The sequence below is a fragment of the Mastomys coucha genome, unplaced genomic scaffold, assembly GCF_008632895.1.
Source record: "Mastomys coucha isolate ucsf_1 unplaced genomic scaffold, UCSF_Mcou_1 pScaffold23, whole genome shotgun sequence".
Classification (NCBI taxonomy): domain Eukaryota; kingdom Metazoa; phylum Chordata; class Mammalia; order Rodentia; family Muridae; genus Mastomys; species Mastomys coucha.
In genome coordinates this window covers 86,640,944-86,667,606 of record NW_022196906.1, presented here as the reverse complement: position 1 = coordinate 86,667,606, position 26,663 = coordinate 86,640,944, and the positions used below count along the sequence as shown (strand labels likewise).

Below are 26,663 nucleotides of genomic sequence, written 5' to 3'. Positions count from 1 at the left end.
GTGTCTGTGTTATGGTATCAGATCCCCTTAAACTGAAGTTACAGACAGTCATGAGCTGCTATGTAGGCGCTGGGAATTGAACCCAGGTCCTCTTGAATACCTACCTCTTAAGAGCTGTTAATAGTTAAGAGCTAGGGCTCTTAACTCTTGAGCCACCTCTCCAGCCCTGAGTTTCTCAACTTTATAATTCAACTTTTTATGTTACTTTTTAACTTTTGGTTAACTTTAAATAGTTTTCATTTCATTTCATTTTTAAGATGTTGCATTTATCATTCTGAAATGTATTACTGAAATTAAAAAAATTATCTCACACATTTAATTGATTTTAATTTTTGTTACTTTCACATTTTAATCTGAATACAATGGCAAGAACTAAAATCAAATAGAAAATAAAAATCCATTAAGGTTGCCTTCCTAGCTCTTCTCTTGTAGCATGGAACGTGTACGAGATAATCATGAAAAGTGAGGGAGCATGTTTCTTAAAACAGAGACTTTGCAAAGTATGAGTAAAATCTTAAGTTTGATCTCCAAGGTCACAGAGAATCAAACAAATGACTAGATAAACAAATAAATCTACTGAGTTTTTAAAGCTGATTTCTAGACTAACTCCACTCATACCAAATCAGGATATTCTGGTTTGAAACCAGGTAATTCAGTGTGATCACCACTGTTTAATGGACAGGTCACTAGAACACAGGTTGCAGACTGATGAGAGTGGGTTGTATTTTGCTTGTTCTGTATTCATACAGTGACATCCTAATGTTCTTGTACCTTAGAATGTGACATGACAGGCATGGGCACATGAACATGTGACCAAAAACTATCACATTTTATATCTAAAATGTGTGTAAGCAACTCAATTAGCCAGGTAGTGGTGGCATACACCTTTAATCCCAGCACTTGGGAGGCAGAGGCAGGAGGGTTTCTGAGTTCTAGGCCAGCCTGGTCTACAGAGTGAGTTCCAGGACAGCCAGGGCTACACAGAGAACCCCTGTCTCAAAAAAAAAAAAAAAAAAAGAAAAGAAAAGAAAAGAAAAAAGAAAAACAAAAACAATTCAATTAGACTAGCATGCCCATTTTATGGACTGTACCAGTTTTAAGTAATTTAAAACCACTTTTTCAGTCTTTAAGAAAATTAAATTTGACTTCTCCATGTTCAATGACATATGTAAGTGTTGCTCTCAACAATAGGGTCTTGTCATTAGGGTGTGGAGAACAATCGATATCCTTGACAATATCCTGTGATGTTTAGGCATAGGGTCTATGGGGGACAGTTTTGGCTAATGATTCAACAAGGTGGAATCCACTTTTGTCATTGAAGGTTTTACTTGGTCATGTAAGATGTCCAGTTGGGGCATCAAATTCCCCATTATATGGTTATAATTGCATGATAATTGCATCTAAATTCCTTTCATGTATGTATATATTTTAGAAAGCTTTTACAGGAGTATACTTGCGTATAATTCTTCAAATTGTCTTTGGTGTTAGTTGACTTTCCCCATAATTCCTCCTTTTGTATGATCTCCAGTCTTTGCCCAATTAATCCTACCATTGCAAGCTCCCATTTTTGTTTTTGTAACACTTTGTTTTGTTTGCCCCATTTAGGAGATTCCATCTTCTTTGCTTGTCCTATATTAGGTACCTAACCTAGGTTGATACCTATATTAGGTACCTAATCAGGTTGAACCCTGATTGTAGCACACATATGGAAAGCTTAGAAGCTAACATCCACAAAAAGGAGAAAACACACGGTATCGGCTATGTGAGACCTAGGAGAAATCTACTTCTATTATTCTTGTAAAGGAACATAGCAACAAAATGACTCCTAATGACATTTTGCTATACTCATAGATTTATGCCTCATTTAACTCTCATCTGAGAAGGTTCTTCTTGTAGTAGATGAGCCACAACTGGACAATGGTGCAGAGTGAGAGACTTAAGAGCACTCAGTCCTAAATGTAATGTCCTCGTAAACTCCCTCACTCAATCTCAAGAATCTATGGGGAAAAAAGAGGTGGGAAATTTGTAAATGTTGGAGGTGACATCCCAAAGAAATAGCATTTCCCAGATACACTAGGACTGATTGCATATGAACTCAGAGACTGTGTCAGCACATGCAAGACTTGCACAGATTCAAGTTAGAGAATCCCAGCCCTGAGAAGAGGGACTGGACACAGAATCTCATGCATAACCAGGAAGCTATTTACAATTGATACTGGTTGGCAGAAAGAAAATCAATTTTCTACAATGAACTGTCACTGGGTATATTTGTTGGTATTCTGTCTGGATTCCACCTCCACAGTTACCTGGCAGCAGCCAGGTATGCTCCTCCCCACAGTTACCTGGCAACAGCCAGTAGACCTGGCTCACTATAAAAGGGGCTGCTTGGACCCTTCCTCTCTCTCTTGCCTCTTGCTACCTTGTTCCCCCTCTCTTCCCATTCCCTTTCCCCCCTCTCCACACAACCATGGCTGGCCTCTACTCTCTACTCCTTCACTCTGCCTTTCTCTGCCTCTGCTACCCTCTTAATTCGCCTCCCCATGCCCTAAATAAACTCTATTCTATACTATACTGTTGTGTGGCTGGTCTCTCAGGGGGAAGGGATGACTTAGCATGGGTCCAGTGAGGCACCCCCTTCCCCCACACCATGCCGGAACATATTCTTATACTTCTTTCTCTTTTTATGATCACAAAAATATTAACCACATTCCAGGACAGGCCACATGTGTAGGAGTAGTTTTCCAACACGAAATTAACTCTGTAGGATTTCTTTGGGGGGCAGGGAGATGAGCTAGGGGAATAGGAGGTGGGGGTTGGGAGGGGCTGGCATTGTTTTATTGTGGGTCTTACTTGTCTTGATTTTTTTTCTTTTTTTAATTTCTGAGAGAGGGAAAAAACTGAAGTTGGATGGGCTGAAGGTGGGTGTAAGGATTTATGATTCACCAAAGAAAGATACCCCAGACTCAAATAGTATGTAAAAGCAAAGAGTATTTTATTCTGCAGAAGTCCACCATGCTGAGTCTCCCATTACCAAGATAGAGAGAGACACCTAGGTGAGCTAGCAGGAGTGATTTAAAGCACATTAGGGAATTCCAAGGTAGGTGACCTCTATGTTAATCTGTTGGGTCCATCTCTATGGACATTCTGTTACCAGGGTGTGAGGGCTGGAAACTTGCCGGGGAGATCTGGGAACTAACTGTTACTGAGGAAGTAGCTGAGGAAGTCTGGAAGCTGCTGCTAACCCGTTGACCTTACTTTTCAGGCCATGGGGCTAAGATATTCCATTACCTGGGAATGAAGACTGGAGCCTGGGGGTTTTCTATTAGTAATCGACCTGCCTGGGCTTGGCTGGATTTGCCCAGTTCTTAGGCCTAGTCTCCTTAACTGGCAATCGGAAGTCTGTCAAGGAGTTGTGGGAGGCCTAGCCTCCCCAGTCAGGAAGAGCGGGCAGAAGTTAGGAAGGGGAAAGCATGATCAAAATGTATTACACATACATTTTTATTTAAAAAAAAGAAAATTAATTGTTTAAAACAATAACATTTGAAACAGAATTTGGCATGCCCACATTCTACAGTATCTCTTTTTCTATGCTACTTAATGACCTGTGCCCTACCATCTGCTGAGTATGTCAATGAACTTCACAAATATGGAATCATGAAAATGTTCTTAAATTCAACTGAAGCCAGAGGCTCTATTCCACCCATTTCTAACATGTTCTGAGTATGTCGTTGTCCTTGCTCAAATTTTAGGAGACAAGTCAAGAACTATTAAAATATTAAAATGTAGATTTTATGTTTACTGAAGAATTCTCAAAATTTTTTGTCCTTGGAAATATGTTTATATAATGTATCAACTAATGGATTTCAAAACCATTGTTTTCTGGAACATATTTTGAGAAGCTCTAAGGAGAATGAGTCTCCCAATGTGACTAATTTATAACAAAAATAAGAAACCAGAAAAAACTCACCTGCAATGTTATCTCCCTCTCCCATTCAAATTGCCACAAGATCTAAAATGAAACTGCTCTATGTAATTTAAATGCAATCATGGTATTTATCTAACACTACTCTTTCAGCTTGACCTAGTTTAGCCTCTCCTTTCAGTCATGATTCATCTGGCAGGGAAAGGAGCATCATATTTAATTTCTTTTACAACTTGATAATTAACAACTGTTGCTCTCAAAATAAGATGCAAAGAATAAAAGAGCCTCACAATAAAGCACCTGATGGGTTAATTGCCTGTGTATGCAATTTCGAAGTTAAGATTAATGGCAAAAGTTAAGTTCCAATCTACACAGTAAAGCTCAAAACTTAATACATATTCTACATGCTCTCCATTTCCATTGGCTGATTCTCACCCCCAAGCACCTGGATTCTTCTGAATTGGAATATGAGTTCCCAACTGGCTCAGGCAGTGAAGCATGGTACTCTGTAAACAGGTATGTTAATATTGGTACTCCAGCTATGAGAATAATGGAATTTAAATAGAATACATGACTAAGCAATAATAACCTTTGCACAGTGGTGCTCAGCAGTTAATATTCACAAAGATCACATCTAAGATATGTTCCTTTTATTACCTAAAGGAGACTATGATGCGATAAGAAAATTCAATTTACATATACATTATTTCTCCCTGCTTTCTTCTAAAGACAAAGTTATGTGGCATTATAAAACTAGGTTTGCAACATAAAAACATATTGGGCATAACTCAGTTATGTTCAAGAAATGTGCTTGTCTGTCTGTATTTACTTGGACATTATTTTAGTTCACTCAACATGAAGTTTGTGTATACTTAGAGGACACTGTTAGTAATTTGGATAAAATACTTTATCAGTAATAAAAGAAGAAAGGTACCTATTATATTTGGGGATAATGGAAGTACAGAGAAAACTGAGTAATTTAACACAAAATGGTTTTCAAAACTATCATGATTGAGAAGGAATGAGGTTGTATACATTCATTTAGATTCCACTTAATTTATTATACCAAAGCTCAGTGATTCATAGAATTGATCTTCTAGAAGGTGACTCCCCATAGAAACTCGTAAGCAAATCATAAAGCTTTCTCCTCTACAGCATGAAGGGACAATTGAGGAAGTGAAAGTTCGGCATACAGCTTCTTACCAGTGGAACTGGATGAAGAAGTCCAAGTGAGGGGAAGCAGAATAAGGTACTTAAGCATGAAACTGCTCTGCCTGGACCTATCTACCTTTGACAGGAAGAATCTCAAAAGAAAGTTTAGCAGGCAAGTTAAAGGAAATTTTGAAGAGAAATGCATTTGTTCTCCCTTATAGGAAAAGAACTAAGGGAGTGTTCCATTTGAGAAAAGGAGAATGTAGACCTACCAACATGGTCATACTCCACTGAGAGGTTGCAGACAAGGAAGGTGACCAGAATGTTATGTATTACAGGGTGTGGCATTTTGACTGCCAATCCTTCTCTTACATTATGTTAAAAGAGTATCCAGAATGCCCTGTACTTGGAGCATAGTCATCTCAAAGTTAAGGATGGAATGGAAGAACAATATAGCCAAATATGAACTCAGTTGAGGAGAGGAACAAGATGTCATAAAGGAAGATACATGTCTATATATCTCTCTCTCATACTGGGTACAAAGCACCTAGATTCTCATAATGTTTGAGTTGAGTGAGATGTTGATAGAAATGTCTTTTTTTGCCTTGTAACACTTGGCCTTAGTCACTAATTTTTATGATATTTGAAATTCCCAAAGTAAAAATTGTCATTCATGGGTGGTGACATCTCTGGGAACTAGGAAGTCTCATAGAGTTTCAAAATGGAACTGGCCACCAGAAAGAAGTAGGCACAGCTATAGGGTTGGGATTTGTAGCCCCACCTACAGCCCCTGAGAAGAGGAGAATGGTTAGAGGTTGAGTCAAGCACAAATGGTCAATAGTCAATGATTAAATTAGTCATGTTTATTTTTGTGGAACTACTGTATAAAGGCTAAATGACAGAGTTGAACTTGATGCTTATAGACACATCCTAACACATTCTAACATTATTGCCAATGAAGGCTGAAGACTGCATGTGCTCCTCCTCTTATACCTTTGTAGTATAGATTTCTTCTACCTAGCTCTTCCTGGAATGTATTGTTTATAACAAATCAATGATAGTGAGCATATTTTTTCCAGAATTCTGTGAGTATTTTAAACTAATTGTTGAATACAAAACTAGTGGAAAAAAATGAAGTTATAGTTTCCCTATGATAGAAAAGTTAGATATATAAATAGGTGTATGGAGTATTTATGACTTTTCCAGGAGGATAATACAATGCCTCCAAAAATTCTGCCTTCTTCTCATTTGACCAATTTTGGGCAGTTCTGATGGAGCTGTGTGCATCATGATGTTGGTGGACAGAAACCATAAAGAAACATATGTCTATAAGATGTAATTACATTGGAGAGCAGAAAAGTTGATTTGAACCAGCCTCATTCTTCAGAATCTAACATCCTATTTAAAACAAAAACAAAAAACAAGCCAAAACAAAACAAAACTCCCTCCCTATCAAGATGTAAATCAGGCATTCTTGGTAAGATATGCCTTCATGAAGGGATATTAGTCATGTTTGAAGGATTGCTTGGAACAAGACTAGAGATGGGACTGAAAGTCTCAAGGTGGAGAGGAAAAGAAAGTTACCTTGTGAGATGGAAAGGGCAGAGATGCCAATCCGTAAATGATTACCAACACAATGAACTCAAGTGTTAGGCGAAACTACTATGGCATGAAGCTATAAGACTCTGTAGAGCCTTAGCATACCAGAGACTCCCTGAGTGAACCACGTGGAGCCTGATTGTTCCAAAAGCAAGAGGATATTTATTCCAGTGCACTGGGGCCATCCCAGACCCTAAGGAAAGGAGGCTTCACTTGCTCAGTGAGTTTTTATACAATTTTCAGGGCAGCAGCCATTAGACACAATGTGATTGGTAAAACAGTGTGACTTTTTAAACTGATTGATCTTCAGGGAATGAGGTGGCAAGGACTTCCCTTGTTCGAAGGTGGGCAAAGGTCCACCCTGGGGAATGTGTCCCCACCGCAGGTTGGTTCTCACCCTGTGATCTGAGGAATGTTAATTAGCCTTTCCCTTCCAGAGAATTCCACTATCTTCCTAAAGTTCCTGAGCTTATCTTATTAAGGAAATTCTTGTTTACTTGGATCTTACAAAGCTGGACCACAACTTTACACTGAGGACAGAGAAAGCAGAAGGAAGGTGTTGGTAACAGGCAAGGTTTTCATGGGAAGTCTGAGCAGAGAGTGTACTGACCATGACTCTCACAGGATAAACTCAGAGAACACAGGTTAACAGACAGGTCAGACACATGTCTACCCTTCAATTCCCTTGTTACCTATGTGAAGTCACCACTTCTAACCATACCTCTAAAGACTAGATGCTGAAAGGCATCATGGCACGGAACTATATATTTTTGGGGACAACTAAGGGTGATTATCACAATGTTTGGTGTATACTTAGATTCTTCTTCTGGGCCTTTGTTTTTCAACTCTTATTTTAGTTCTGAATTTACTTATATTTTTCCTTGCTTCAAGAACTCCACCCACCACTATCTTCAAGGAGAAGCTCACTCTCTAAATTATTATGCACACCTGGGTCAATATTTTAACCTTTGGTGTTAATTAAGAAGCATATGCATATATCATTCTGATTCGTAGCTTTGGGTCAGGAAATCACAGTATTATAATGACTGACATTCAAAATTCTAACATGTAAATGATTTCAATTTGCATTTAAATGTAAATATGTGGTGCATATTTAAATATATTTACATAATGCATTTTAATGTATTTACATTGAAATTCAGCTGGGAGTGAAATCCAAATGCATAAGTTGCTGACATTTTTATTTTCCTGGCTTCTTTCTTCAGCAACAAACTCCATGTTAGTGAGAAATACTGAAGTGTATCTGCACAGGCTCAGGCACACTTAGCTAGAAAAGTTCCAAACACTACAGTGAGGAACGAAAAGCAATTATACCAGTCATTTCATAATTCAGCCTGGAGGCAAGAAATGGCACCTGTAACCTCCGGGAACATACTCCATCATTAGATTAACAATTCCTCGGCCAAACACACATTATTAAACTAGACAAGCCATGCCCCATTGAGGTAGGTAGAGAAACAAATGGAATTGTGTTATTTCAGGTAAGAAATTGTGGGCTTCTTATAGTTGTGAAAATCTTGTTTACTTAAAAAAAGAATACAATCCCTGACTCTAGAGATAAGATACCAACAAAGATGAGCTACTGTTGGGTCCAACATATATAGTATTGTTTACTTTATCTGTATTAAAGGAATGAAATGAAAATCAAGTAGTGACTGCAGAGCAGGTGGTGAATCAGAGCTGAGTTGTCACTTATTTCATCTAATCATTATCTTGTTGGCCTCAAAGAAATTGTGCTTATGAGTCCAGTTTCCCTTTCAGAAGCAGAGTGGGCTGGATAATTTGGGTTCTGATCAATAACTATTTTTCTTTACCTTTCTTATATTTGCACTTCTAATGAGGACTATAGCGCAGACACCTGCATGCCTCCTATATGAACTCGGTAATGCTTCCTTGTAATTTTCTCAGAGCTGTCTTTCAAACAATGCATAGCTACCTCAGCAACAAGGAGCAGGGTGGCCTCCTGGTGGGATCTATAAAGTCCATAATTACAAGTACAGACACCATCGTGTCCCCTGAAGCAGAGCAGTTCCGAAGAGGAATCTCTCACGGCTTCATATGCCTGACTTCACCTAGGCATTCAGAAAGCCTTCACAGCTCAACATCAGAATAAAGTCATGCTTTAAAATAAGCTACTCACACTCACTGAGACACACTGATGGTTCAAGTTCTCTGTGCCTCAGAGTCCTTACATTTAAAACAGAAATAATATTTACCGAACAAAGAAGATTAAATTTCCCTAAATTGTTATTGCATCTAATTGTAGCAATTATCATATTATTATGATGGAACATATGCAAATTGTTTTATATAAAATAAAATCTCCCTTCTTGATTGCTATTTCTGCTTCTAAGTTGTATCCGCTTTTATGATAATGGTGTGTTAAAGGGCTATGGACAGAATGCTAAGCAAAAATTAGGAAAACAGTAACAGTGACAGAATTGGAGGCAGGGGAATATTCATTTTCAAGATGGTCTTTCAAGGCACCACAATAATCAAACAAACTTAACTTTTCTTTCAAATTTAGTACTTTGGATTAGTAACTATTATACTGAAAATTCAACTAAAAACCTAAAATTTTGACTTTAGTTAGCTGCAGTCTTCTGTCCTAATCAATATTGTTTTCTTCAAGTATTGCTTAAAAGGGAATCCTATACATGCTTTTTAAAAATACAAAAATAGCTAGGCATTGGAGGTGCGCACCTTTAATCCCAGCCCTGGAGTGGCAGAGGCAAGCAGATTTCTGAGTTTGAGGCCAGCTTGGTCTACAGAGTGAGTTCCAGGACAGCCAGGGCTACACAGAGAAGCCCTATCTTGAAAAACAAAAATAAAATAAAATAAAATAAAAATAAATAAATAAATAAATAAATAAAGTAAAAATACACAAATAAATTCCATTTTTATTCAAGCAAATATGCCCAAACCACCATAATTCATGTTATGAATATTATTCAGTGAATGTATGTTTTCAATCTATATTCAGATTTTGAACTTAGAGCAACATTTTGACTATTCTTTTTAATTTCTAAGTTCTAACTTTGTCAAAAAGCAATCATTACATTTTGTAATTTGATGGAAATTCTTGAGGCCAATTCTTCCATTTTAATATACTTATTAAAAATATTTCAGTCTTGTAGGTGCAAATCCCATCTTTAAAAAGAAGAAATCTCAGTCATAACCTGTGAAAATTCTAACATGTCAAGCTAAGAAAATAATCTACCTATTTAAGGAACAAAAATGGAGTATTCTTTGAAAAACAATCTTAATCACTTTTGTAAGAGCCAAGACAAATTATGATGCCAATTCTCTAAAACAATTTGGCTTATTGACAATTTTTTTGTCTGTACTTAACTTAATGTTGCTTAACAATAGCAATCTATAATTATTATTAATTTTGGCATAATTCCATAATATTTTAATTCTCAACCAAGAAACTCATATATAAGAATACCCAAAAATAATGGAATGAAACATTGCCATTACTAAATATTCCTCTTTAATTTATTAGCCAGTTACTTAGTTCTTATCACTGTCTGTATTAATAGAACTATTTACCAAGTTACCCTCATAATTTTGAGGGGTGTCCTAAATAGAACTTTTACTAGGATTTTAGCTCAAAAATACTTCCATGAATAGAAGCAAGACTGTTCAGAGCACAGGTTCTTTTGTATTTTCTTTTTGTAATATGAATAGTTAGTTGTCTCTTATAACCTGAATCTTTTTTTGTTTCCTCTATTTAATCCTGAGAGATATAACAGGTAATCAGTAAGTATTGGCAAGTGGATGATAGAAATTGGAAAAATAAAGGAGAAAAAAATAGATGAGGAAAAACAGAGAAAATAAATAGTAATATAAAAGGGGAAACATAAAAGGGAGAATTTCATCTGGCAGGAATAGTTAAATTTTTATATTTACTATGGTATAGAGACTTCAGACACCATGGTAATTTCTTTTTTATTTCTTTTATTTTATACTTCACAATAAAGTAAATTTCTGTGCAAGAAATAAAGCACTAAAATTTAGAAATGAAACTTTACATATTGGCAATTGAACAGATGCATTTGAACTAAAAAAAATAATTTGATATGATAGACTCATTCTTTTGCCCATGTCAAATTAGGAAGAGAAAATGGACAATGGATCACTAAATGGGTTCCTCTCCATTATCTGGTAAAATGTATTTAAAATACTTAAATAAGCATGTGTTCAAATACAGAAAATGATTTGGTAATTAAGAGAAATAAAGAAGACACCAGAAGGGTTCATTTTCCTCTACTGCACTACCATAATGGAAGTAGATGAAAGAGCACCAATGGCAAATAACTTGGATTTTATTAATGATCACTACATTTAGAGCAAAGTTAATGAAAACACAGTAGGAAAGTTCAAGGAAACCTGATGGGTAGAGGAGGAAATGGAAAGAAGAGGGACAGATGATGGGAAATGAAGGAGCAGAACCTCTACCCAACCTGTAGGTTGAGTTTCCATAAAGTTGGGAGACAACAGAGTTCAGCATGGAATTTATCTTAATTATATTCCCTGAAATATTCATTGTGACCTTATGTGCTCTGCAGCATGGAATGAAGCTCGCAGTCAGGGCTGGCTCTCTGACCTTAGTGAGTGCTTAGGCCTGAATATTGAATGAAGGCAATGAGCTGATACTCCAGAACATCACCTGAAAAGTAAAGAGTCTTCAAACCAAGAAGGGCAAATCCTCATAGAGGACAATTAACAGATTCAGCATCCCCAAGCAGGACCTGATACTAGGTTCTTTTCATACTTGCCCTCCAGACATTGGGAGGCAAAGCAGAAAAAATTCTGTACTTTTCATTGAAACTAGAAAGAAAAGTAGAGGAAGATATAGGTTGAATGTCTTGAAAATATTCACTCAAATTAATGAGTTGGAAATTGAATTCCTAATGCTACAGTGTTGGGAGGGTGAGCACAACTTACTCATGGCAGAGAGTAGTCATCAATGAACTCTATAAAGTATCTATTCAAGCCAGGAAGTGGTGGTGCATGCCTTTAATCCCAGCACTTGGGAGGCAGAGGTAGGCGGATTTCTGAGTTCAAGTCCAGCCTGGTCTATAGAGTGAGTTCCAGGACAGCCAGGGCTATTCAGAGAAACCCTGTCTTGAAAAAAACAAAAACAAAACAAAAAAATTATCTATTCAATTGTTCAACCATAGTCTGCCAATTGTCAAATTAAAGTATATATCATCTTATCATACACAGTTATTCCTAAATTCTACTCAAGAAAATATTAATACTCAAGAATAACAATTTGAACATTTGTAGAAGAAAGTTTAGATTAAAAAAGATAACCATTCTCCACCTTAATTTTTGTATAGTATCATTCAATGCTCAAAGAAATAAAATGTCTCTATATTTTGTAATGAAGTAGAAAAGGAATTATCTTCATACTATATTTACAAATAATTTTTCTAATTTTCCTCCTCAGGTTTCTTTCTATAAATATTATGACTAATCATGATATACATCAATTAGTCAAAACTGTACCTTTAAGAATTTCTTGGTTAAAAAATAACTGTTATTTATCTTCCATTAATTAATCCTCTTCATATCTCCAATATGATGTCATCTCTTATTTTAGTCTTTTAAATTATTCCTTGGCATGGAATTAACATCTCTTTTGAAAAGATTTATCTTTAATTCAGTGAAACTCAGCTGTCAAGATAATAAACATCATGATAGAATTTTTGAACTTATAAATCATGCTTTTTATGTATTATATCTTCATGGAATTTATAAGCCACTCACATAGTTCTTATTTTCACTTTCAGATTTTATTCTTAAGAATCAACTGTTGGTTTTTGTAATTGTCACTATTTGGTTATGAAAATAAACAGACTTATTTGTCTAAAAATTGGAAATACTAGGTCTATTGTAAAGTAAATTTTTGCTACATAATAAAATTGTAAGTACTATACACGAAAGACAAAGCTAGTTTAAACAAAGCACAGTATGCCAACAACTATGACTGTGGGACTCTAAGTGAATGGAGGCTGAGACTTGTGGAGATGCAGTGTACAATCACGATGACGGAGAAGGTCAAAAGCCATCAGCAATGTGGGATTTGATTTTCCAAGGTAAACTTTTGCAAAATTCCAAAAGCAGGAAAGGCCACTCTGACCGTGATGAGGCAAGCAAAGGATGATTTGGTGACTATGTCTAACTATGGGTAAAGCAGGGGAGGCAAGCAAAGGATGATTTGGTAACTATATCCAACTATGGGTAAAGCAGAGGAGGCAAGCAAAAGGATGATTTGGTAACTATGTCTAACTATGGGTAAAGCAGGAGCATTGTCCAATTTCAAAAATACCTAACACCTTCCTTTCCAGATGAATATCAGCAACTATTGCTCCTTTGTTAATTATCCCTTCAGATCCTTCATCCTTCCTTTCAAGTATATGTGTTAAAATATCTTGTCATAAGTGGTGTGGTGGTACATGCCTTTAATCATGGCCCTCAAATGGCAGAGACAAGCAGATCTTTGAGTGCAAAGCTGCCACGGTCTACAGAGTAAGGTCCAGGATAGCCAGGGCTATACAGAGAAACCCTGACTCAAAGAAACAAAATAAAGATACACTGTCATAAAGTGATATACCTAACCTAGCTGCATCTAAATGTACAGTAAAATCTCAAAATCTCACCTCTTTTCAGGAAGCTAAAATACCAAGAATGAGCTTTTCCTGGCATCCCTGTACTCTGGTGTCCAACGGTTCCGCATGGTGAACAACTCTCTCCAAAACTGAATATCATGCCCGGCTAGTTCTATGATAGATTTATCATTCTTGATTTTAGATGGCTAATGATAGACAGATATTAAGAGATTTTTAAAAGGATAGGATCGATATATAGAAACAGCTTAGATGGTAGAGCTAAGATAAATAAATAAATAAATAAATAAATAAATAAATAAATATAAAAATGACTTGAACCTTAGATTATGTCCAGTTCTGAGAAAGATAAATGCTGAAAAGTGTAGAGTGGAGTCAGAAGAAAGACGAGTGAAAGAGAGAACCTTAGGAAACTGGTCAAAGCACTGTAAAGTGTTGAGGACAAGCTGATGAATGCTTCCCTTAGGAAGCTATCACAGTCGGTGGAGTCAGTGGGGATGTTTACAAGTAAAAGTAACAGAAGCATACAGAAGGTTCCGGAGGGCAGAGACCTGTAGGGAGCATAGGTTGGCTTAATCACCCCAAGACAACTTAGCACTGAGGCGATTCATTTGCCCCAGAGGGTCAAAGGACAGGGAATAAGAAACAAAGACAGGAGGGAGAGGATGACAGAGAAAGGAACACGGTATAGGGAAGAAGGAATATTTGTCTGGAGCAGGGGTTGTGGGGCTCTAAGGACCACTTCTGGAAGAGAAGAGACATAGACAAATGGCAGTTTACAAAAATAAAAAGGTAAACCTCTTGATCAAATGTTTAATTTTTGTCAGACAGGTTAATTAGGGAAGCCAAAGGAGGCTTTTGATTGGTGGACTTTAATACTTTGATAGCTCAAAGCCTCAGGAGGAGGAAGTGGCCAAATAAGGGAACAGACCTTCATGGTTAGTTTTAGGAATGTAATCTTACAGTTCTTAACAAGGCAGCCTAGGGGAGAGAGACAAGACCTGTCAGAGATGTGTTTGCCATGCTAGGGCTGGCTGAAGTCACATCAAGACAGAAGTCATAAATTACTCAGGGCTGGGGAGCTAGAGAAGCAAGGGTGAGTAAGATACGCAGATGAATACACTCCAGGGGGAGGGGGCTAGAATATATCTAACAAGTCACACTGTGTCCTGCAGTTGCCATGGAAGGCACAGGGCGGCTTTTAAAATGTTCTCTCCGAACACTGAAATTGTTGAGGTGTCCTTAACACTGTGGTGCATATTCACTTTATTCAGTCACGATGCTAAGTCTTAAATATGAGATCTGTATTTGGCAGAAATGAAAATTAACGTTGGATTATATTACATGACTTAAGAATAGTTCATTTTTTAAAGGCACATTTACCTATCTGGTCATAAAACACAAAAGACTGGTGGTTTGAAAACATTAGCATTTCTGCTCTGCATCCTGTTTTTTCAAGTACCAGTTGACATAGCCCTCTGACATGTGAGAAAATGAGATTTATTTCACACTCCTCCCTTGTGGTACTCTGAGGTAGGTGAAGAACATCATACTGCCTCTTGGAGATGCTGTAGGTACTGAAGGTGAAGCAAGCCGCCCAGCAAGTGCTCCATAATGTATTCTCAACTAACATTTGCTCATAGTCCCTTGTAAATCTCCTCCCATGGGCTAATTTGCAATTGAATACAGCACTTGCTGCAGAAGTGCCAAACACAACATTTGTGATATACACAGATAATCATTGGCAAAGAGCACCTTTTCTTCCACGGAACAGTTATTCAATAGCTAGGGACTGCTGGTTGAAGCCATACAATTGGGTCTTAGGAATGACGGTGGGATGGGCTAGGATTGTGACATCTTCTTTAAGAGGGGAGCTGCCAAAAATCCAGATATCTAACTAAAAAAAAAAAAAAAATCAAGAGTCAGTCAATAGTTTATTTATTCTAGTCTTTTTCTGTGCCCTGAGGTATGAAACAAGGGGGTAGTGTGCAGGGGTGGAGGGTATTCTTGCTCAGATCTGTAATCTGTACTGTGAAAGGAAATGTGCAGGCATGCCTCCATCCACCACTGGCAGAACCTGCAGGACCGAGCTCACAATATAGCCTGGATCTCTGTTGCCCTCTGTTGACCAGCTGTTAGCAATTAATCAGCCTAATACCACTTACAAAGGGTGAAGTATGAGAGATGGGAAGAGAGGCGTCTTTCTCAAAAGATTTAAATAAATGACTAACTTTTGTCAGTAAATGGCCTGATGAATATATACTATCCTTTACTTTTCTGTTGCTGAATTGACATTAGTCTTAGGAGTACTTTCATTTTATCTGATAGTATTTGACATATTTTTTATTTGGTACTAGAAAATTTTATTTTGGTTTTCACTTTTCAAGGACTCACATACCATCCAATCTTTAGGACATTTCGTACATTCTAAGTATTTCTTGTTTTTGATTTGTAGTCTTATTATATTCTGCTCCGATAGAATATAATAAATTAGTTTAACTTTCTGTATTGTATGCCTGCTTTCTGACTTATGACGTTTTAAGGAGAAAGTTCCGTAAAATAAGAAGAGGAATTTTTCTTCTTTTCTGTTTGAATGTAATGTTCTGTAGATATCTTTAAGTCCATTTTATTTATGATGTTATTTAATTCTGATAGTTCCCTGTTTATTTTTTATTATTATGGTATGTAAATTAATAAAAATTATTGCTGAAAGATTTGTATTGTTTCCTGTCTCTTTTTTTATGGATTTGTGTGTGTGTGTGCATTTCCTCTTCCTCTCTTGTTTATATTTTACTATGGTTTTTTCTTTAGTGTGACCTCATGTATTAATTTTTTTCCCTTAAATTCAAAGGATTAGTTCAGTATTTTCTGAAAATTCTGATGAGCCTTTCTTTGTTTTTGTTGTTGTTGTTGTTGTTGTTGTTGTTGTTTGTTTTTTTGGATTCCTTATTTGTTTTGTCTTGTTTTGTTTTGTTTTCTTATTCGAGACAAGGTTTCTCTGTATAGCCCTGGCTGTCCTGGAACTCACTCTGTAGATCAGGCTGGCCTCGAACTCAGAAATCCGCCTGCCTCTGCCTCCCAAGTGCTGGGATTAAAGGCGTGTGCCACAACCACCTGGCTCTGATGAGCTTTTCCTTATGAGTGACTTTCTCTTTCTATTTTTAATAAATATTCGTTCTCTTTGTTTTGTAAATTTAATGCTTTACATTATACTATGATGATTGAAAGTTGTTTTAGTTTTCTGTTTTAAATATCACCTGTAAATGGATTAGAATCTTTTGTTTTTTTGGTTTTTTTTTTTTTACTTCTAACTCTGAGAAAATCTCTTTTTCATTCTTTGGACAATGATTCCTATGCTGCTAAAATCAGGCTGTGAACATTGTATGGGAAGGGAACTCACAGAAGGAAAAAAGGTTGCTTATTTTCAGCATCTACTGATAAGCAAGTGTGTGGCCCTAGACTTCGCCCCAGAGGAGTGAGAATGGCTTACTAGACTACGTAAGACATGGTGCTGGAAAACTACAATCACATGGTGCCTGATGCCCAAGAGACTGGCTGTGTCATCACTTTACAACAATAACTTTTTCCATGGAATCATAAAAACTTCCTTCCTATAAACTTTCTTGGGAATAAATGGAGGCAGAGACCTAGAAAATGTCAATGAGAGAAGATGGAGATAGAAGGTTATGGGCATAGAGAGTACAGAGTTTGTGAGAATGCGGAGGGTAGGCAGTGAAGACACGAATCAAGAAGTTCTCACAAAAATTCATCAAGAGTATCTCACTAAAAGAATGTTCACTTTATCTGGTACTTTTGAAGAATTTGATACTTGGGTAAGGAAAAGTTCCCATTAAATTTTGAACAGCGCTCTAATTTTAAGAGAAAATAGAATACTTTGATCAGTGATGAAGCTTGGAATATACTAAATAGGTGCAAGTGCCTTATACATGGCTCCTTTCCTTGCAGCAGATTTTTGCTTGAATCATCTTTCCTGTTGTATTTTCAGATTACACCTCCCAACCCACCTCCTGGTCATCAGGACTCTGACCTGTTTGAATTGCCATGTTTGGTCTCTGATCCAAGAAAAATACCAGCACGGTATCTCAGGTTCAGGGGAAAAAAGTGGTTGTTACCCTCCCTTCTCTTAACTCCTCCTGGAGGTGCAGTGAAAGGGGCTCTTCATTGGCTACTTATGTCCTTCTACTATAAAACACAATTTATTTAAGATTGTTACTGTAACACAGTTTTCTTCAATGTCTGTCACTTCATGAGCCTTTACATCATCAGTTAAATTATGGTGCCAATGCAGGTGGCCAACAGCAGAGAACTAGATGAAGAAAATGTAGTGTATATACAAAATCAAATAATTCTCAGCCAGAAAGGGAAATGATGTTCTATCATTGGCAGGAAAATGGATGTAACTGGAAATCTTCACATTAAGTCAATTGCAGAAAGATGAACCTTGTGTGGTTCCTCCTACTCAAGCTTCTAATTTATATGCCTATATAAAATTACATATGTACCTGTAAATGACTTGAAAGTAGAAATGCTATTGTCTAAGGAGGAAGAAGGACCAACAGGAGAGGGTAAGAAAGGAGTTTCAAGGATCCCTTTTCTTATATGCTCAACACACCCAAAACACAGCATCCTGCAGTGGAAAAATGCCCTGCTATCTTATTCCTAACCCACTGAAGGCTATCTCAATGATATACCTCTGGAATGTGAAGGCTACAGTGATGCCACCAAGGCATTTGGACTTCGTTCCTACTGACAATCTAGCAGTGGTTTTACACCTTGCTGGACCCACGGCTCCTTTGGCTGTACTACTGTCCCTTTCTTGATAAACATATTTCAGAGTTTGGAGAAACCTATATGTTGTCTGCTCTTAATTTTTCAAGAAGTCTCTTCATTGAGAAAAATTATTTGCTTCCAGAAACATCTCCTCACAAGACACAAAGAGATCTTCAAGCATGATATCTTCTCTGTCTCTCCCAATGGTTTCCAATTACTATAGACAATTAATTGAAGATAAATCCAAGTATATCTTATATAAAAGTGTTAGGTGTAAGTGAACATGAGCTGCTACAACACAAATAATGAACAACTCTTAACCACAACACAAGCACTAGATAGGCTTATCAGTGAAGACAGTTTCTTTGAGTAGAAGTGAGAGGTATTTTAAAAGGGTGGCTTTATCTTATATAAATACCTGTAGCTGTCCTCTCGTTCTCAGAGACTCAGTTTGAAATCAATTCTGTGTGAAGGTTAAAGGCCTTAGCGCTTTCTCCATTCCGTCATGGTACAAATCCCAGCAAGTCCATTTATGTGCTGAATGATTTGGGACAAATTACTTAACTGCTTCCACTCTCCGTTTTCATAATGATGGAGGATTTAAACGAAAGTCCTTTAAATCTTTTATTATGACAAAGAGATTTGGGGATATAAAGCAATAAAGGAGAGGATACACAAAGCATGCAGCATGGCAGTTAATACTGTGATTTGAAAATTTGTAACAGTAACTGTAGTCACCATCCTCATCATCAAATTAAAGAGACAGGGTCTGGATACGCAAGAATTGGTGCTAGCCTTGGAAGCACAAGGGAATTCATGCCCACGACAAGCTCTGAGGATGCCCGGTATTTACAGTATTTATTGTCTTCATGGTAAATTAATGTTGACAATATTTCTCTCTCAAGGTTGTTGTAAGAGTTAAAAGTAATCTATTTCAAGTGCTCGCTGTGAGCACTTTATACTGGCTAACACATTCTTTTTCGTTCTGTGAATGTCTGCTCAATATCTGGGGACAAAGATGCACGAACATGCCACTTGGAAGTTCAATGGGGCTTATTGAAACCCATTTCCGAACAATCCACGGTACTCTAAGCACTTTGATGCTGTGACAAAGAATCCTATCGATTGCTTCTTGGATATCTTAAGGTGTGTTACCTCAACACTTCCCGAAGTACAAAAGGCAAACACGATTTCGTGGCATGTTTTGTCCTTAATATTCCTTCCCCGCGTATAAAACGTTGGCAGAGACCTGACTAGACCGCTGTTCAACAAGTTTCTGTAGTTTGTCTTTTGAATTAGAATTTTTTTGTTAACCATCTGTGGTTTCGAGACTCTTTGAAGCTATATCACCAAAGACTCATGTGCGGCAAGCTCGGCCATGGGTTTGGGATGCGGAGACAGGGTGGGACCACTGAAAAGGAGGGGTAGTTGGGATAATCCATTTACGGAGGGCACCATGCTTGGCAAGGGTTAATGTATGAGCCTGAATCCTGAGTGATTTTCATGAAAGCAGGCCGTTCTGAAGAGTGCACCTGCCTGCCGATATGCCAATAGGCTCTCCAGCAGACCTCCACCATTTTAGGGTACCTTCCCTGATGCCCTCCCCAGAAGCACAGCCATTCCTACGCTTCCAGCCCTCCAAAGTAGGAAGTAGACAAATCCCTTGTTAGGGATTTTTTCACAACTATAAAAAACAGGCTAAGATTTTATTAAAAAAACAACACAAAAGTAATTAACTTAAAAATTATTTACTAATTATGCTTACTAATTCGCTGATTTTATCGTTTAAGCACTTTAATTTACTATTTATTTTTAACTTTTAAACAAAGAACAAAATGTCCTAAGAAAGCTTATGATTCACTTCTTTGCAAAGAAAAGTGTTCACACTTCTGACCTGGTATGAAGTATGTGATACACATAGTCCTTTTAACACTAGACTATGGTGTCATAAAACAGAGAGCCGCTTACAATTTTTGAAACCCTGCCCACTTTCTACATACAATTCATCTACATTTGACGAGAGATCACTTCTATGGGGAAAAAAATGTACTTTATAAGTAAGAAATACTTACTTGTGTTCCATATGATATTAACTGATTAAACATCTTTCACGTATATTTAATCTCCAAAAGCTCTTTTTTATCAAAATCTCATTCCAGATGTTTACAAAATGTATGTTTTAAAAGTCCTGGGGCTATAGGTCAGTGATAGAGCTATACTCAGCATGTTTAAGGCTCCAAGTTCAGAAAAGAAAAGACAGAAGGAGAATGAAAATCTCATGAGTTAACAATTGAGTCCTGGTTATCTCTCTCAGCCCTGATACAGTGTTTCTGCCTGCATCTTATAGTAACCTGTAATGCTGTGTTTGATTAATATCCCTGGAAGGAACTGCTCTTATTTGAAAAAAACAGAGAAGTGGATGGAGGGTAGACTAGGAAGAGTAGAGGGAAGGAAAATTCTGGTAAGGATGAAAGATGTAAAAGCAGAATTATTGTTTCAAAACCTCACCCCCAATGATTTGGAAAAAAAAATAAGTATGATATAAGCAAGCTAAGTCAACAAATAAAATTGAAGGAAAAAATGAAGGTGAATTAAAAGTAAGAAAATTAATAGAAGAGTAAATCTTTATTTGTAATTGAAGTGGCAAATGGAATTTTTAAGCCAACAATTCCATTTTCTATACTGAATTAACGTTTGCATAACTAATTGTTCCTCTTAAAATTACGATTCTGATGGAGAACCACTGCCGTATTTTTTCCTCTACATAGCTGTGACAGGGAGATGCAGTATCTCACACCCAAGGGTGGCTTTCTCTTTTGTCTTCTGCTGAGGTCTTGCGATATTATTCAGTTTCTACTCACAATTTGAAATCTCGCCTGAATCTGCTTACAGATCTTACAGACTATTCCCAATAAAGGATTGTTTCTCATTCTGTCATAATTCCATAAGAAACAGAAGATTTGCCAAGAATTCCCTTTACCTTTGGAAAGAATTCAGTAATGGAAAAGGTTTAGCAGCTGGTGCTAACTAGACAAAATTAAATTAACTCAAGAAAACTGAATATATTCACTGAAAACAGAGCCACACCATAGCAGTGGTTGGTCTCCTGACAAAATTAATGTAATTTTGAAAATATGTTTCACTGTCTGTTATGTTTTGTTATTCTCATAACAGCCAATTCTACAAGAAACCCACTCTTCTTTGTTTCTCAGAGAAAATAACCATTCAGCCTGCGGAGTCCAGGTTTTAGCACCAGGAGTTCCTCTAAGCTTGGGGTCGGTTTATGTTTTTGTTTCCTCACACTCAGAGTGTAGCTTGATATACTTGCTCTCCTGTACTTGCCAGAGAAGGGGCAGTAGCCAGAGGAGAGTATTTTTATTATTCCTGGTACCATGTAGTCGAGTTGCTAATTCAGCAGTCCTCTCATAGCACAGACATGCAATTATTGTAGAACAATTCTGGAAGAGAATTCCAAGATTTTTTTTTTCTTTCTTGGACACAATGACTCATGCGCTGAGATAGTAAGTCATTTAAAACTTAGAAGTGAAAGCACTTTTAATTCTCAGTCATTATGTTTAAACTCCTATATCACAAAAGAATTCATATCTATGTGTGTTCAAACTCCTACATCACGAAAGAATTCATATAAAGTCCCTGTCCAGAGTCTTTGAAGACATAAAAGAAATAAGTTTAGTAGAGATTATTAGAATTCAGAACTACAGAATTACATGGTTGTTAGACCAACATGGATGCCTCCTCATTGTGGAAATAGATTTTAGAACCAATTTCTCTACATTTTCTCCCCTTTGAATAGATCTTCAAATTGCCCAGTCTACATACATTTTACCAAAATGTTTTAATGACAAAATTTTGAATTTTTAAATTTTATTTATTTATTTATTTTTACAATTTTACTACTTGTGAAAGTTTGGCATAGGTAGCTCTTCCATGGAAGCTAAATTCCAGTGGGAAGATTTTTCAATGGTAAGGTATAGATGTTGCTAATCAGGGGTAGCATGCCTCTCAGGCAGAGCCTCTCTAAGGTATATGTGGCTTTCCTCAGGTAATATATAAGAAGAGCTAGGATTGCAAAAGAACAAAGCTAGGACAGTACCTCTTCTGACAACCTTAGAGGTCATAGCACATCACTTTTGCCACAGTAGCAATCCATTCTAAGCCAAGAATAAGGATCATGGAACAGAGGATTCAGTCAAGGAAGTACCATACTATGACAGAAATACGTGCATGAGAAGAAATTTGGGCAGCCATGTTCAGAAAATGTACTCCCATGGTTCATTCTCTAACTACAAAATTCAGGTTTCTTCCCATGTGCAAAATGGACTCTCCTTTTCCCCAGTGCCTACCTCACTACAGCTTTGCTTTGCAGTTGCACCATTTCTGTTGATCCAAAACATAAATTACAAACTCAATACATACACACATGTATAGGCACACATGCACATGTGCGTGCGCACACACACACACACACACACACACACACACACACACATACAACTGAGCGACAGGCATTAAAGGTAGAATAACTGTGATTGACATGGCCCTTCAAAACAGGAGTGTTTCAAAGAGCAGAGCAGTCCTGGAAAGATGGGGGATTCAGGTATTTAGGGCAATGAAGTGTGTCTCTGCAAACAACAGAGCTGGTGGAGTAATTATCAGAGTAAAGCAAGAAAGAAATGCTCTAAAACCCAATTCAGTAGCTGGTACTGGGACAAACTGACCCTAGACAATTTATTATTCATATATGTAAGTACAGCACAAATTTGGGGGAAGAAAGTTTTCTGGTGAGAATAATTACACTAAAGCCTAAGACTTAAATAGATCAAAACTCTTTTGCAAAGAACATGTGACCTGTTCCATAAGAATGAGTATTGACTGAGAAACAAGGATCAGAATAAAGGTCTAGGGAGCAAGAGTTTATATAAATTCTTAGGAATTTGGGTGAAGCCTGGCGCTACAGATAGCACAGGTCACAGGCTATACATTGCATCCATTCCCTTCTTTCTTGGTGAAAGCAAGCACCCATCTCTTCTGTTGAAGATTTTAATAGTCCTGGTTTCCCTAGTACAGGTACAGGCCCTGTTTTCCTTACATATACCTGCCTCCTCATTCTGTCAGAGTTTCCTCACAACATTGACAATAAAGCTAAAAGAATGAATATTCCAAGAGAATAGGTCAGAAAAGTACATTTTTGTGATCTGGTCTAAAAAGCATGTGTTATTATTAATAGCACATTACTGTGCTGAAGGAGGAAAAAGCCCAACCTGTCCAGGAAAGGCACATCGAATTCATTTTGTAACCATATTGTACAATTGGTTTTGTGGAAAATGCCATTGGTCACACTCCATAACATCATGTTAGCTAGTCACCTACTACATGGGCCAACCCTTAAGCTACAGAAAATACACAATAATAATTGTCAATGCTCATTTAATATGAAATATTTCTTTATGGATCTATTTATTTGAACTAACTCAGTAGCATACTATTTTCTGTGTTCTTCCATTTTAAATGAAAAGATAACTATTTTAACGTGTATTATTTAAATGGTAGAAATATTAATTTCCTGTTTTTGTTTAAGGTTTTTAATATTTTTAACAGTTTCATTCATTTATATAGTGTTTTGTGATTATATGAACTGACCCCATTATCCATTGTTTCCTGTGTTATCCCTCTGAACCTCTTATTTTCCTATCTAGTCCCCCCAGTAACTACAAAACTTAAAAAAAAAAATGGCATTCTCTTCTATAGCAACCATTAACAACCATTAGCTCATCAGGAGGGGTGGGGTATAACTGAAGCCTCCTCCATAGTTGCTATATGGTTACTATCACACACAATGTCTGTTTGGTTCTTAATTTCTCATCTCACTTCTTTTCTACATTGAGGCCTACAAGTCTTATCATATATTCCTGCTCTAAGAGATAAAAAAATTGAATTTTAATATAAGGCAAAAGTTTTCACTTTCTGATTCTAGCTGAAATAGATTTTGACAGATATTTTAAAATTAGACATTTAAACACAACATTCTTTTAAACTTTGTTTTCTTCTTTTCCTCCCATAAACTGTAAAACTTCCAACCAGATATCAACTTGCTAAATAGCTGGGAAAGTCAAAATGAGATGATTTTTTTCAAAAGGTTTTCTTCCCCTGTAAGAATAGTACATTTTACTAAAATTTGATAATGGTTTATTTTAAAGTGTGTGTGTGTGTGTGTGTGTGTGTATGTGTGTGTGTTTGAAAGTTATAAGTTTGGGCATGTTTATATTACTTATCCATAAGCGGTGGTTATAGACCCCCCCATAGATACCAGTTTCTAAAGATACCTAAATTCCTTATATAAAATGATGCTATATTTTCATATAACACATTCTATCATGTACAGTAAACCATATCGAAGTCATTAACAATATCTACTACAAAGGTTTGGTATGCTGTGTTGCTTAAGAAATAATAACCTAAAAAGACAGCTATGAAAGATGTAGCCATGTAGTCAGCAGGTCTTATAGTTCTGTACAAGGTACCAGGATTGATCATGCAATTCGTTTGAATTAAGACTCTGTGGGAGTCAAACCTTTCGTAAATGTGGGTGAGCTGAGAATTAGGAGTCAACTGTTATTAATAAGAGACCAGCATCACTGATGTAAAATCTTCTATGAATTGTTTCCTTGGAGTCAGAGTGCAGAGGCTGTGATCCAATGGGATCAAGGCAGCATCTCAAGCCCACAGCAAAAATTAGTAATGTGTTAGAGTCTCCACGTTGTTTTAGAAGGTATGGGAGATGAACAATTGAGACAATCAGAGATGGCAGCTGAGACCTGGCACCACGTGGTAGGGTCAAAGTTCTGGAATAAAGTCCAAGAGAGTATACTGGAAATGGTAGCAACCTCAGTTTCTGTAGAGATTCCTTGATATTGGAGATGCCAGGGCCATGGGGTGACCATCAGTAGAGCAGTGGGTATGGAGGGGGGGCAGCATAAGTCTACTAGATAAGATAAATATGCCGCAAATGGCAGATCTGAAGTAGTACTGCTACCAAGGCCTTTGGAACCTAGATCATGAGTGAGGACCAGACATCAGACATGGACCTTTTTAGACACTTAGATTTGGGTTTTAATTTGATTTAGTTTGTTACAGATTCTTCATTTTTGGAAGAAGAAAGCATGCAACCTACTTTGAACTTTACAGAAATCAACCAATAAAAGATGTTAGATTTTATAAAAGGACTTGGACTTTTAAATTATTGTAATTTTTAAGACTGGGACTTTTTTCCAGTTGGACTGCATTTTATATTATGACATTAGTGTACAAGGCAGAAAGGAAAACTTCCATTTTAAATTGATATGTCTGTGTGTTGAGGTTGACAAGGGCTAAAATGTCAGCAGATGACTTGGTGCAATCCTAAAAGCAACATTGAAGGAGAAAACCTCAATTGAAGAATTGGTCAGATCTAATTGTCCTAAGGCCATGTGTGCCAGACATCTTCATAACTGCTAATTGATATAGCATTGCCTATACCTATTTGAGGAGGTGCCATACCCTACCAGGTGAACTTGGGCTATATAAGAATGCCTGACAAATACAGAAGTAAACGCTCACAGCCATTCATTGGACTGAGTGTGTTCCTAATAAAGGAGCTAGAGAAAGGACCCAAGGAGCTGAACGGGTTTGCAGTCCCATAGGAGGAACAACAATAGGAACTAACCAGTAACCCCAGAGCTCCCAGGGAATAAACCACCAACCAAAGAGTACACATGGTGGGACTCATGGCTCCAGCTTCATATGTAGCAGAGGATGGCCTAGACAGTCATCAATGGGAGGAGAGGCCCTTGGTCCTGTGAAGGCTCTATGCCCCAGTGTAGGGGAATGCCAGGGCCAGAAAGCAGGAGAGAGTGATTTGGTGAGCAGGAGGAAGGGGGAAGGAATGTAGGTTTTTTTTTTTTTCTGGAGGGGAATCAAGGAAAGGGAATAACATTTGAAATGTAAATAAGGAAAATATATAATAAAAGAAAGAAAGAAAGAAAGTAGAATAAAAAAATGTTAGCTGATTGTGAGCCAAAGTAAGCAGTGTCCCTTCATGGTTTCTGCTTCAAACTTCTACCTAGAGTTCCAACCTTGATTTCCCTCATGATGGACTGCAAAAGTGTAATAAATAAGCCCTTCTTTTCCAAGTTGCTTTAGGTCTTAGTATATCACAATGACAGAACACAAATTAGAAGGTGAAAAGTCTGACTCCAGTGTAGTAGGTTTATCTATTACAACATTATTATTCCAATGTGTTGGCTTCATATTGTCTCTTGTAGGCCTTATATGCAAGCCTTGCATCTTGAAATAAAATTAAAAATGGAATTTCCACTTTAGTAGGAAAATTTGAATTTGAGATAAGCACAGATATTTCCAGCTGAAAGGGTATGATTATGATTATCTCCTTGTTTTCAAGGCTGCTTAAACATGGAAGCACATAAGAAGTTGAAAAATATATCCAATATTCACTAAGCAATGAAGGACAAGATGTTTGC

At 37.1% G+C, this 26,663-nt stretch overlaps 1 long non-coding RNA gene across 1 annotated transcript in view; it reads right to left on the bottom strand.

The window, feature by feature from the left end:
• The window catches only part of LOC116072749, a 46,266-nt gene that overhangs the window by 18,905 nt on the left and 698 nt on the right, over positions 1–26,663 (bottom strand). The window lies entirely within an intron of this gene.